Source organism: Molothrus ater, chromosome 4 (assembly GCF_012460135.2).
Source record: "Molothrus ater isolate BHLD 08-10-18 breed brown headed cowbird chromosome 4, BPBGC_Mater_1.1, whole genome shotgun sequence".
Lineage (NCBI taxonomy): Eukaryota > Metazoa > Chordata > Aves > Passeriformes > Icteridae > Molothrus > Molothrus ater.
This window is the reverse complement of record NC_050481.2, coordinates 25,371,917-25,383,114: the sequence shown is the minus strand read 5'-3', so window position 1 is coordinate 25,383,114 and position 11,198 is coordinate 25,371,917.

Genomic DNA, 11,198 nt, shown 5'->3' with positions numbered 1-11,198 from the left:
GAGACTCAGAAACCAAGATATAATATACTACAATCATCCATCTTCATCTATGACTTTGTTTTAAAAACAACCAGTTTGTTAGATTTGTGGCTGGGAGGTAAACCCAAACTTGAATCTTCTTCATGACAACAGATGAAATTTCAAAATGAACTTTTAAAAAAAAATGTCTAACTGTGTGTAGATTGGAAGCCTGCTGACCTGGATGCCTTCTCTCACAGAATTCATTGCATTGTTCTAGGTGTTATAGGAAGCCACAAAAGCTCCAGGTCAGCATTGTCACATTCCTTGTTGAAAATGAGAAGTTCTCCATAGAACAGATGCTTTCTTTTTTATTTACAAATAACTGAATTTTTTTATTCTGAATTTCAAGAGGTCAGAGTTCTCTTCAGAATGGAGGCACAAATAATGTGTCATTTTTATATATCTGAAAGACTCCCTTGCTAAACAGAGGAAAATCAAGCTGAAATATCAGTCTGAAACAGCCTGTATGAAGACTTTTTTTATTTTAACAAAGCTGTATTTTTCATAGGTGTTCAAGATGGGAATAATTTCAGTCAAAAAGGCAGAAAGCAGCTATGAACAGAAGGATATAATATTTTCCAATATAGAAGTAACTGCACTTTTCTCCATTTTCTATTTTTTATGAAATAACATCCTAACCTAGTGTTTTAAAAAAGAATGTAAAATTGCTGCAGCAAGATCAATAGCACCTGCCAGGTATATATTTTAAGTATATTTGTTCTAACTTCATGTCTGGTATTTCTGAAAGACCCTTGATTGGCTTAAGAGTACTATGAAAGGAGCTGACTGTGCAAACAACTACAACTAACCTCTCATAATAATGGAATACCAGTTTACTGACAGTGTATGAATGTTTACATTTTGCAGAAGAGACTCTGACAAGAAAATACTTTATTCTAAAGCGTGATGAGCTATCAAATATTTTACTGAAATATCTTCTTTTTTAAGGAGGAGGCAAAGGAGGCAAAGGAATTTGTGGTTTCTTGGGTTTTGTTTTTTTTTTTTTTTTTTTTTTTGTTTTGTTTTGTTTTTTGTTTTTTTTTTTTTTTGGGGGGGGGGTTTGTTTTGTTTTTTGTTATGATCTTTGAAAAGTTCAAGCAGTTTCTTCTAAGACCTCTGGTATAGGCTGCTGGCACTTGAGAATGCTACTGGACTAGATGGAAAGTAAGAACAATCCAAAATGACAATTACTAGTATATTTGGTGCAACTCTAGTTTAAATTCAATACGTTACTTGTTTGGTCAAGTAAATGAATACTTTGTTGTTTTTATCTTTTTTTTAGTATTTTTCTTCCTTTAGACATACAATTGAAGAAAACCTCTAGCATCCTCAAAAAAGTAAATTCATTAACAAATCTCTAGATCAGGTTCTTGCTTGACTCTCATTTATTCTTTCTAGTTTAGTATTGTTTTGGAAAAGAGGAACAAAACACTATGTTTAGTCTACTTTGTAGTATTTTCCAGTCTCTAAAACAGTCACACCTTTGTTGAAGAAAAAGGAAAATAAATTCAATACTCATAAGTACTGGTTTTTGTAAGAACCTGATTTAATTAATGATGATGAAATCTAGTGCCATGGACTGATTGGATGGACTACTGAGTCATGTGTCTTGAATTTTTTCCTGCTAGTATTTGGCCAATTGCTTGAGACTCCAAAAATAACTTGGATCAATTATATTTTTTTGTTTTATAGCCCAGTCCCTTGTGTTTAAGATCATGTGGAAGTTAAATGACAGAGAGAGAAAGAAGGCAATATAAGCATACAGTAAACAGGCAGCTAAATGGCATGGCAAACTAAAGTCAGAATAACGTTACTATCTTTTAATGTTATTTTTCTCTTTGCATAGAAGCCTCTTCAATGTTAAGCTAATCCTGCAGTGCATTGCTTGTTTCTGATTGCACAGGAATGACATTATCTGTGGGTGTTTTTCCAGAGCATGCTCTCAGGTCTTGAGTGACCTGTTCTGGTTTCTCACTGATTCTCCAAAAAAGAATATGCTTGGTGTTTCTTGTTCTCTGGCACAGAAGTGACATGGTGGAGGGATTTCCTCCTGCTGAAGCATGAATTTGAAAACAGGAATCGTGACACTCCTGTTTGTTCTGAGCATCATGCTTCATAGCTGAGGATTAGAGAATGTAATACTATCCTAAATTTAATTTGCCATTCTCTGTAGCTGGCTGCTTACTGTACTCTTATCTTGTCCCTTTCTTCCTCTGTGATTTAACTTCCACATGAACTTAGGCACAGCACGTTGCAATTGTACTGTTTGCTGTTGTGTCTGGATCAATATCTCCAAAGCACTCAGTTCCTGGAGTTCTGTGTCAATCATTCAGGGTTCAGCCTAAAATCTGAGCATAGCATTTTTCAGTAGAAGATTGTGCTAAATTACTCCTCAACATGAGGAAAGGAACTCTCTAGAATGGTGGAGGCATATTTTCATACACAAAAGTGCTGTTTATTTGTTCCTTGCTTGAGCATTCTTTACTCTTTGACAGAGGAGCAGACATTCCCTTTGGATAGAGTAATCAGCAGCAAAAACAAGGAAAGAAGCATTTTTCACAAGGCAGAAAAAGAATGGTCTTTGTTCTGGTCAGGAAAAATGATTGAATAGACATTGTATCCAGTAGCTATATGAAATATTTCTTTCAAACTGTAACAGGAGTTCATGAGGAGAGGTAAGTAATAAAGTCCCTTGTTCATTGATGTAAAGTGACATTTTCTTGTGTCGTTGATAATAATTTAACACTAGAGAATGCTTGAATGTGGGCTGGCAGAGACAAGAGTTTGGCTGGTCACAAGGTGATTAAGTTTTTGGTTTCTCACTAATGAAGATTCAGAGATTTAGAAATGAAATCTGAATCAAATGATGTGAGAGAAAAAAGCTCATTGACCTGTATAAAGAAACTAGAAGAATGGTCCTGAAAATTCTTTTAAGGGGTGATCAGCCAGAAGTTGTACCAAAAAAAGGAATAATATTAAACAATTGCTCTTTTTGAAATAAGATCCTGGAAAAGCCCAGAATTGGTGGATTAACATTTAGAAAGGTGCTCAGTATAAGCAGAACACATAAATGATAGTTTTGTGGCTGGAATAGGAAACAAGAATTTTTATTGTAACTATCTATGTGCAAGTCTGCCTTGAAGTTGAGTACTAAATTGGCACCTGATCAAACACAGATTCTAAACTAACAAAAAGGCTGTGGTGGAGGGGAATGCATGAGAAGCAAGAGAGATTCCTACAGAAAACACACAAGTAAGATTAAGTAAAGAATAAAAACATTCTGCTGAACAGTATGCAGTTCCCTGAGTGGAAGGATCTCATCCTTCAATTGTTTGACTTATGGGCAAGAACTGAGAGGAGAAAGAATCATAACAATTCACCAGTTCCAGTAATGGATAAAGGAAAGATCTTCAGTAGAATTTAGAGAAATCTGACCTGGGGGATAAAAGACTCTATTGTTGTATGTGATTTTTTCCACTATATTTGATATCAATTCAGAAGCTGAGGTAGCTGCTTTGCAACAAGACCTGTGGATAGGGAAAACCTAGACTGAAGGAAAGAAGAAGAGTCTGCATAGGAAAGGAGGTGCAAGATTGACACCTTTGTCATCAATGGAATCTAAATGAACTGTAAAAATTTGATGGGCCACATGTTGAGTGGGAAAAGCTAGACCAGTGTTTGATAACAGCTGGCAGCTAGAAAGGTAGTTGGAATGAACTTGGATAGTGCTGCCTGAATGATTGTCAGTCTCACTGTGTAGAATACTGAAACTGAAGAGAGAAATAAGCTATGTAAGTGATGTACTTTTATTAGATATGTTACATTCAAAACACACCTTGCATGTCTTTCTGATCCTTCCAGTTATATTTCTGGGCAGAATGAATTAACAAAACTTTTTAACAATAGGAAGCCCATTACAGTACAAATAGCTTGTGATTCATCAAAAGGGCAGGGGGACAGGCCTGGAGGAAGTTGAAATCAAATGTCACCACCTAAAAATATAGCTGAAATGATGAGATTTCTTCCTCTGATGAATGCTTGGAGTAAAAAGGCCACGTTCTTTGTGAACTGTATGATGCCAGCCTTGTGTGGGCTGGGGAGAAAACATAGGAATAGGTTCTGAAAAGATGCTCTAAATGATTTATTGACAACATCCTGGGAACTGACATTTGACAATGTTTCTGAGCCCACAGCCATTTCAGCAAATGCCAGTGGTGCAAGATTTAGGGGGGCGGTGCTCCAGTTACAGTGAGATGAATACTGTCCCACGTTGTTTCTGGCGGTGCTCAGACACCAAGAATAAGCAGGCATAAATAGCAGAAGTGTCTGGTGAGAGCTTGGGATGTGTGAGAGGTTCAGAATATGCTTCCACATCTTGGTCACTTCAGCAATGTGTCAGGTAGAGGGAAAGCCTCTTGCAGTATTGATAAAAAAGTAATAGATAAAATGTCCCTTATTAATGTATTTTAAACCTATCCCAAAAAACGCTGTACCAAAAAAGCCTCTGAGGCTGACTAATTGTTTATTAAGGAGACTACAGATGACTGAGATTTTGAGCAGGGTAATGGGCTCATGGAGGTGCAACTGAATGGTCACTGTATGAACCTGGTGTGGATAAATAATCACTGCTGACTGCAAACAAATGAAAATTCTCCATGATTTTTTGAATTGGCCTTACTAGCCATCAGCAACCTCTGCTCTGCCCAGCACATTTCTGCAAGAGTGCTTTTTTTGTTTATGTGGAGGTGTTTCATAGCAGTTCCACCATCCTGAAAGTTCAGCAGTTTATGAGAAACAGGGCTTCCAGCTGCCATTAAGTTGCTACTCACAGAATTTAGCACGTCCACTGTGTAAGAAATGATGCTGCAGAAAGGAAAAGTGACTGTCACTCACAATTTAGCACACCAAGTCCTTCTTTAGTGTAGGCTGAATTCTAGTTGTGGAAATGCTGCTTCTCAGTAAGTCTGCAATCCAGCACAGCAAACTGCTTTGAGCCCAGCACTCCAATCTCCAGAGCATTATTTCAAGCCCTAACAACATTGCCCGAGCACTGACTGCCAAGAACTTTGCTGCATCAAAAAGATTTACTTATTCAGATACTGAATAGGCACTACGTTACTTCTATGAAAAGTTCAGTTGGTTAGTGAGGAGAAATCCTGGCAATTTCAGAGGTAAGTTTGCATGGTAAATCTGTCTGTGTTAAACACATGAAGCTAAGATATGGCAGTATTTTCCTCTTTGTACATTAATCTCCACAATATGTTTAGTCTGATGAGTCCTGGTAAAACCAGAGGGATGTGAAAGATAAATGTTGTCATTTATTCATTTGGGTGCAGCAGTAGCAAGAGTTCTCAATAGCCAAATATCAGTACAGGCAAACCACTGAGCATTAACTGCTTATAGGACTTCCCTCTCTTGAAGGCTTGTGCACTTAATAGATTGTTCTTCATCTTATTATAAAAGCATTAGTAGAAGCTGCATGCTTGATCCACAGAACACCATACCTTGAATAATCTTTATTAACTGATAATTTTTGAAGGTGTTATTTCTTTGTTGATATAAGTGAAGAGGTGCCTGCTTTAGGCAGTAGAGGAAAAGGAATACTGATGCCAGTTGCTAGTGAGTGTTTGCTGGTGGAACCTCCTGTAGACTTAGGATTGGGAAAAGAAATGTCCATATCCTATTCTCCTGCAGTAGCACCTGGTTGTTTGGGACAGGTGTAAAAGGGCATGACATGAAAACTATATCCCAAGGCCTTAATCAGACTGTCCTCTTTTTTTTACTGTTATGCTTGCTACTATTTTCTAATATATTAGAAATATTTTCCAATTTTTTTTCTTATTTCTTAATGTCAGGTCTGATTTAAACCATACCTGTTTTAAAAAAAATAATACTTAGGTGGGCCTTGGAGAGCATATGATAGTGATATTCTCTTACTAAAGGACTTAAACACTTTTGATTTCTGAGGGATAAAATAGAAATGTACTTCTTTAAGCTGTGTCAAGACAAGAACCTGTCATTTCCATAAGGTAGGTCTGGTCCAGTGTTTTTTATGTAATCAGTGGGAATTCGGTATCAGTGAGCTCAGGATCAGTTTCTCCTTCATGTCTGAAAGTGAAGAGCTGTCACTCTGGGTATTTCATCCTGGAATGTGAAGGTAAGCTTGTGATCCAGCAACATTGGAGGAGAGCCCCTGCCCTTAGTCAGTACATTTTGCAGCTGTGAGCGGCTGTGAGCATTGGGAATGTAAGCAGGGATGAGTGTCTTTGGCTTCTGTGCCAGCACACATAAGGTAGGCATTTCCATAAGTCTCCCTCTCAATACATAGATTGCAACAGAATTTTGGTGTTTGCCCCAGATATTTTGGTGTGGTGGGGTTTCTTCTGACACGTTCTGCCTTGCCTGCCAGCCCAGCTCTAAATAAGGCAGCCAAATGCAAATGCACAAATGGAGAAGCCTCTTCACCATTGAGAGCGCAGGCTCCCAGAATAGATTTCCTGTGCCCCTCTCCCCTTACTGGAGTCTTATTTCATTTTGGAAAACTGGGCACCTATGGCTAAATTGCAAAGCACTGCCCAAGAGGTACAGGAACCTTCTCCGTGCACTTTGCTGAGGAGAATTTGCATGGGGGCTCCTTTTTAGAGTATTTTCCTAATGCCCACTTGTAATATTATACAGAATGGCCTTGAAATACTCTATTATTTGATAAAGATGCTGTAATAGGTTCAGGTTGCATCTTATAGATGGTGATCATGGGTTAGATACTGTGTTCATTATTATAGTAATTTTAGTTTGGTAGTTTGTGAAGTGACTTGAGAGTGTGGAGCATTTGTTTTATATAGTGTGTGGGGCAATGGCCCTCAAAAATGCTCTCATAGCACTAATAGGAATTTTATTATAATAAATCTAGCTTGCACTTTGAAAAAGATAAGTTTCTATTATACACTGCAATGATTTTTGGTGCAAGAGCACTACAAACATTAATATACCTCCTTTGAAGGAAATGTATTTTACTGTGCTTTTCCATATAGAAATAAACATATATTGCATTCTGAGAATAGCAAGTGATATTCAGAAGTTTTCAGTGCTTTCCAACACCACTGTATTTCTGATACAACTCATATACAAATCCACATTAATTTTCTCCTTTACCTTGTATTTTATGGCCTAGTTTGTTCTCTCTATGTGATCTTAGCAGGAATAAATGAACAACTACTTTGCAATTTTGAGTACTACCTTACAGGCAAGAGTCTCAGTGTACTTTATAACAGCTGTTAAATTAAATAAATAATTATTTAATTATTAAATATTATTAAATATGTTAAATAAAATTTCTTCATGTAAAAGGAAGTATTGGACCATTTGCACAGTATGCCAGGATCACTCAGTACTACCTGACCCATTCAAGCCTGTGGCAGGGATGTAGGTGAAATGAAGGAACCTTTTAATATGCTCTGCATATGGTTACAGCACATATCCACATCTCCATGCATCCATAGACATTTATTTTGCAAAGCCTAACTGTGATTGATTTCACTGCTGCTTTTCCTAGCCTGGTAAGGTAAAGGCTATGCCAGCCAGCACACACTGGCAATTGTAAAGGAGGCAGCTGTAGCTTCCAGGAATCTGTTCATTCGCCCTTCAGTTGGACAGACATTGCTTGTTGTGTGCAGCTAAGCAGACATTCTGTGAGAATGTGTGTGAATGTTAGTGAGCACTTTGCATGCTGTTTGTTTGTTCCTTACACAATTATTTTATGCTGCTCTGTTGCAAAGCGATTTTCTCCCATCCCTAATGCTTAGCACAGTTCTTAGTATTTGCCTGGTCACTCCCTGAGACCAAGCCTTTGTTAGGTCATTTCAATTTCTTCAAAACTACTGTAGAAATAATACAATTCCTGACTCCTGCAGGCAGTCTCAGGGGATTCCTGTAGTGCAGTAGTGTTTTACAGGACTCCAGAGGGAAAATGACAACTGCAAGGAATGGTTTCTCCCTTTCTAAAATCACCACTCTCAGTGGAGTCTGACCTGGAGCTTCCATATTCACACTCCAACCAGCGACATGGAATCTGTTCAAAGCTTTGAAGTACAGAACCATTATCTAAAAGCTAAATATAATGTGGGTTATTGCTTGTGCTTAATGCCCCAGCCTTTTTCCCCATTGCTCTTCTCTCCTTGTCCCTGTTTAGATGGAGAGCTGGCAGCTGTGGCCTCGAGCAGGGTGTGTTTGGTAGCTGCAGGATTTGGATGCCAAGTCCTGGGATATCACGCTCACAGAGGCATTTGGTCTGTGAGAGGCTCTGGCACTGCCCTGCCTGCAGCTCCCTGAGGTGCTGTCAGGTCACGCTGCCTCCTGCTGTGGCAGAGCCCTTGCTGATCACTCTGTGCCAACTGCTTCCCAATTTGGTATAAGAAATCCATTCTGGCCCCTCTGGGTAGGGTCTGACCCTCTTTATTATTTTGCTTTTCTTCTATATTGAACCCATAAAGTCGTCTCACACAAGAAATGCCATTACATCAAAAACTTGTACGTCCAAGTGCAAGTTTACTTTCAGCAGGCTCTGAGCAAATATTTCAGGAAATGCTCAATGCTCAAAGATCGACTAATCAGGAAAAAGTTGCTTCCAGAGAGCTCTTGAACCTGTTCTGTGAATTGTAGGAAAACTGAACATTCCCTGCAGCCAGAAGTGTGTTTTACTATACCTGCTCTTGGTTGCCCACCAATTCACCAGAGAATCCTTCTGACACCAGCAGCATGGGCATTTGTAGGAAAATAATGACCTTCCACAAAGAGGATGTGGCTTGCAACATGCTCAGGATGTCATTGCTTCCTGCAGAGTGTTTGAGTGTGACAGCACGTGGGAGTATCCTGAAACCTGCTTGCAGGAGCTCAGTACTGGGCCCTGGCAAGGTCTCAATTCTCTCTTGAATTCCAATTCAAGACTGGAATTGTCTTGAATCCAAGACAATTTCATTTTTCTGTGGAAAGCTGACTATAACAATGCCTGTTTATGCTTCTACTCCTATTTATTGTCCATCCTGTTTGGTTCTGTCTTTGAGGCGTGCTAGACAGATGTAAGTTTATGCAGGTGTGGGTTTGTGTAGATGTGCCAAACTGGTGCTACAGATGCACCAGGTAAAATGGAGTTAATTGGACAAAGTGAACTGGATTGGTAAGTGCAGTGATTCTGTTCCACATAGCCAGCAAGGCAACTATGAAACAAAACTACAAAATGTTCCTTGCTCTTTATTCTCTATGGTCATAAGAAGAATAAACCATCTGAAAATGTCTGTAATGAGGTAGAAAAAGTTGATAAAAAACTAAATTTAATTGTTCACCTCCCCAGGCCAGAACTTACAAGATAAAAAAAGTAAAAGTAACAGTATCTGTGATAGATGGACTTGAAATAAGAGCATATGGACTGACAGATAAATTCCTAATCTCTTACTGGTATTAGTGTAAATGGTGAGTGCTCAGGAACTCTAAAAATCAGTGAAATTAGATTTCAGCCAGTGCCTTTGGTCTGAGAGATCTGTTAGAGCAGCTCTTCTAGTATGTGTACTGGAAATCATTTTGCTGTGATGGAAACAGAGCTATCCTTGGGAGGGAAACAGCAAAACACACAGAGAGGATACATTTTTTAACTCTGATAGTGAACTTATGCCATACCTGTTACTAACAGCCTTTGTTAAATGTTCTCACATAGCAAGCTGCAAAGATGTTATTCATGGTAAAAAATGACTTGCTTTATCTTCAGCTTTGTTTCCACCTCAGAGAGCCAACTGACTGTTTCAACATGCTATTTTAACTACTCCTTCATGTCTGTTAACATGGAGGCCTGAAGTAGTCATCTAACATTGATAAATGTCATAAGTCAGTAATGTGCTATGTGGCTTCCCCAGAATGTTTCACTCTTGTTCTGGCTGTCAGGATAGGAGAGAAAGTATATTTAACTTTCTTTCTGGATCCTTCAGTGGATTCCAGTGTGGTCTAGCTGATGAAATAAGAATTTACTGTATAGCAGCTGGGGAAAGGTGCCTGTTAAAATGTTAAATGTAAAAATGCTTTAAAAAAGATAATATTGGCTATAGTTAACAGAATGTTTTAAACACAGATTATTTAAACTTTTTCTTTTGCTTAGAATCAGTTTCTAGTAGGAAAAAAATGTAATCACAGCAGAAAAATTATGGTACTCAAACTCCCAAAAAAATCCAGTAGATGTTTGTCATAATTGCTGCTGTGCAACAGACAACTGGAAAGAGATTACTTACAATAACACTTGGTTTTCAAAAAACTTTCATGATTTAAAGCCCCACTATTTAATTAATTTTATTAGTAAATTAAATTAAAACATCCTGCCAGCCAAATATAATCTCCAAACTGTTGAAGTGATGAGTGACATGCTTGAGGACAAAGCCAGAATGGCCATCATACCTCAGGAGGAGATTTCAGGCATTCTTGCTTTTAGAGAGCACTGCAATATGCCAGTCTCTCATGCTGGGCCTCTCTCTGCTCTGACAGGCATAATAAGGGACATTGCATAATGTCCCTTTTGTCAGAATTATAGATGATGCAGGCTGAACCTGCTGAAATGGCACGAACAGTACTGAATCAAGCACTGTCATGTCAGAGGAAATACAGAGATCAGTCAGCCAGCCCCAGCCTGACCCTGAGGTCAGGCTGCAGCAAGGAGGTGTAAGGCAGGCTTAGGCAATTGTTGAGTGGTTTTTTCTGAGGACTACGAGAAATCCCCGGTAGCATCACAAAAGTTGCTTGTGTCAATCAGCTGATTCTCTGGTGGCAATACCTTTTGTGACAGAATGACACATACATGAGCATCTTGTCCCAGGGGCTGGCATATTTTCTGGGGCCTGTTGGAGAGGTTCTGGAATCTGTTTTGTGGGATCTGAATGTTCCTCACTGCTCTGTGCTATTTGTTCTGGAGATAGCTGCAACACATTACCTATGCTACATCACTGAATTCACATTTAATAATTTACCTGTGTTGGTGGTAATTTGGGTTATGTTGACTAAAAATATAACTTTAACCACATTAGAATATGCCTAAGGCCAGAATTAGCCTTTCAGAGGCTAAGAGAAAAAGAAGTCCAATTGCTGACAAGCTAGTGCAATGTGTAGTGAGCAAGAATAAAAGCCAATATATGACTTAAACAGTG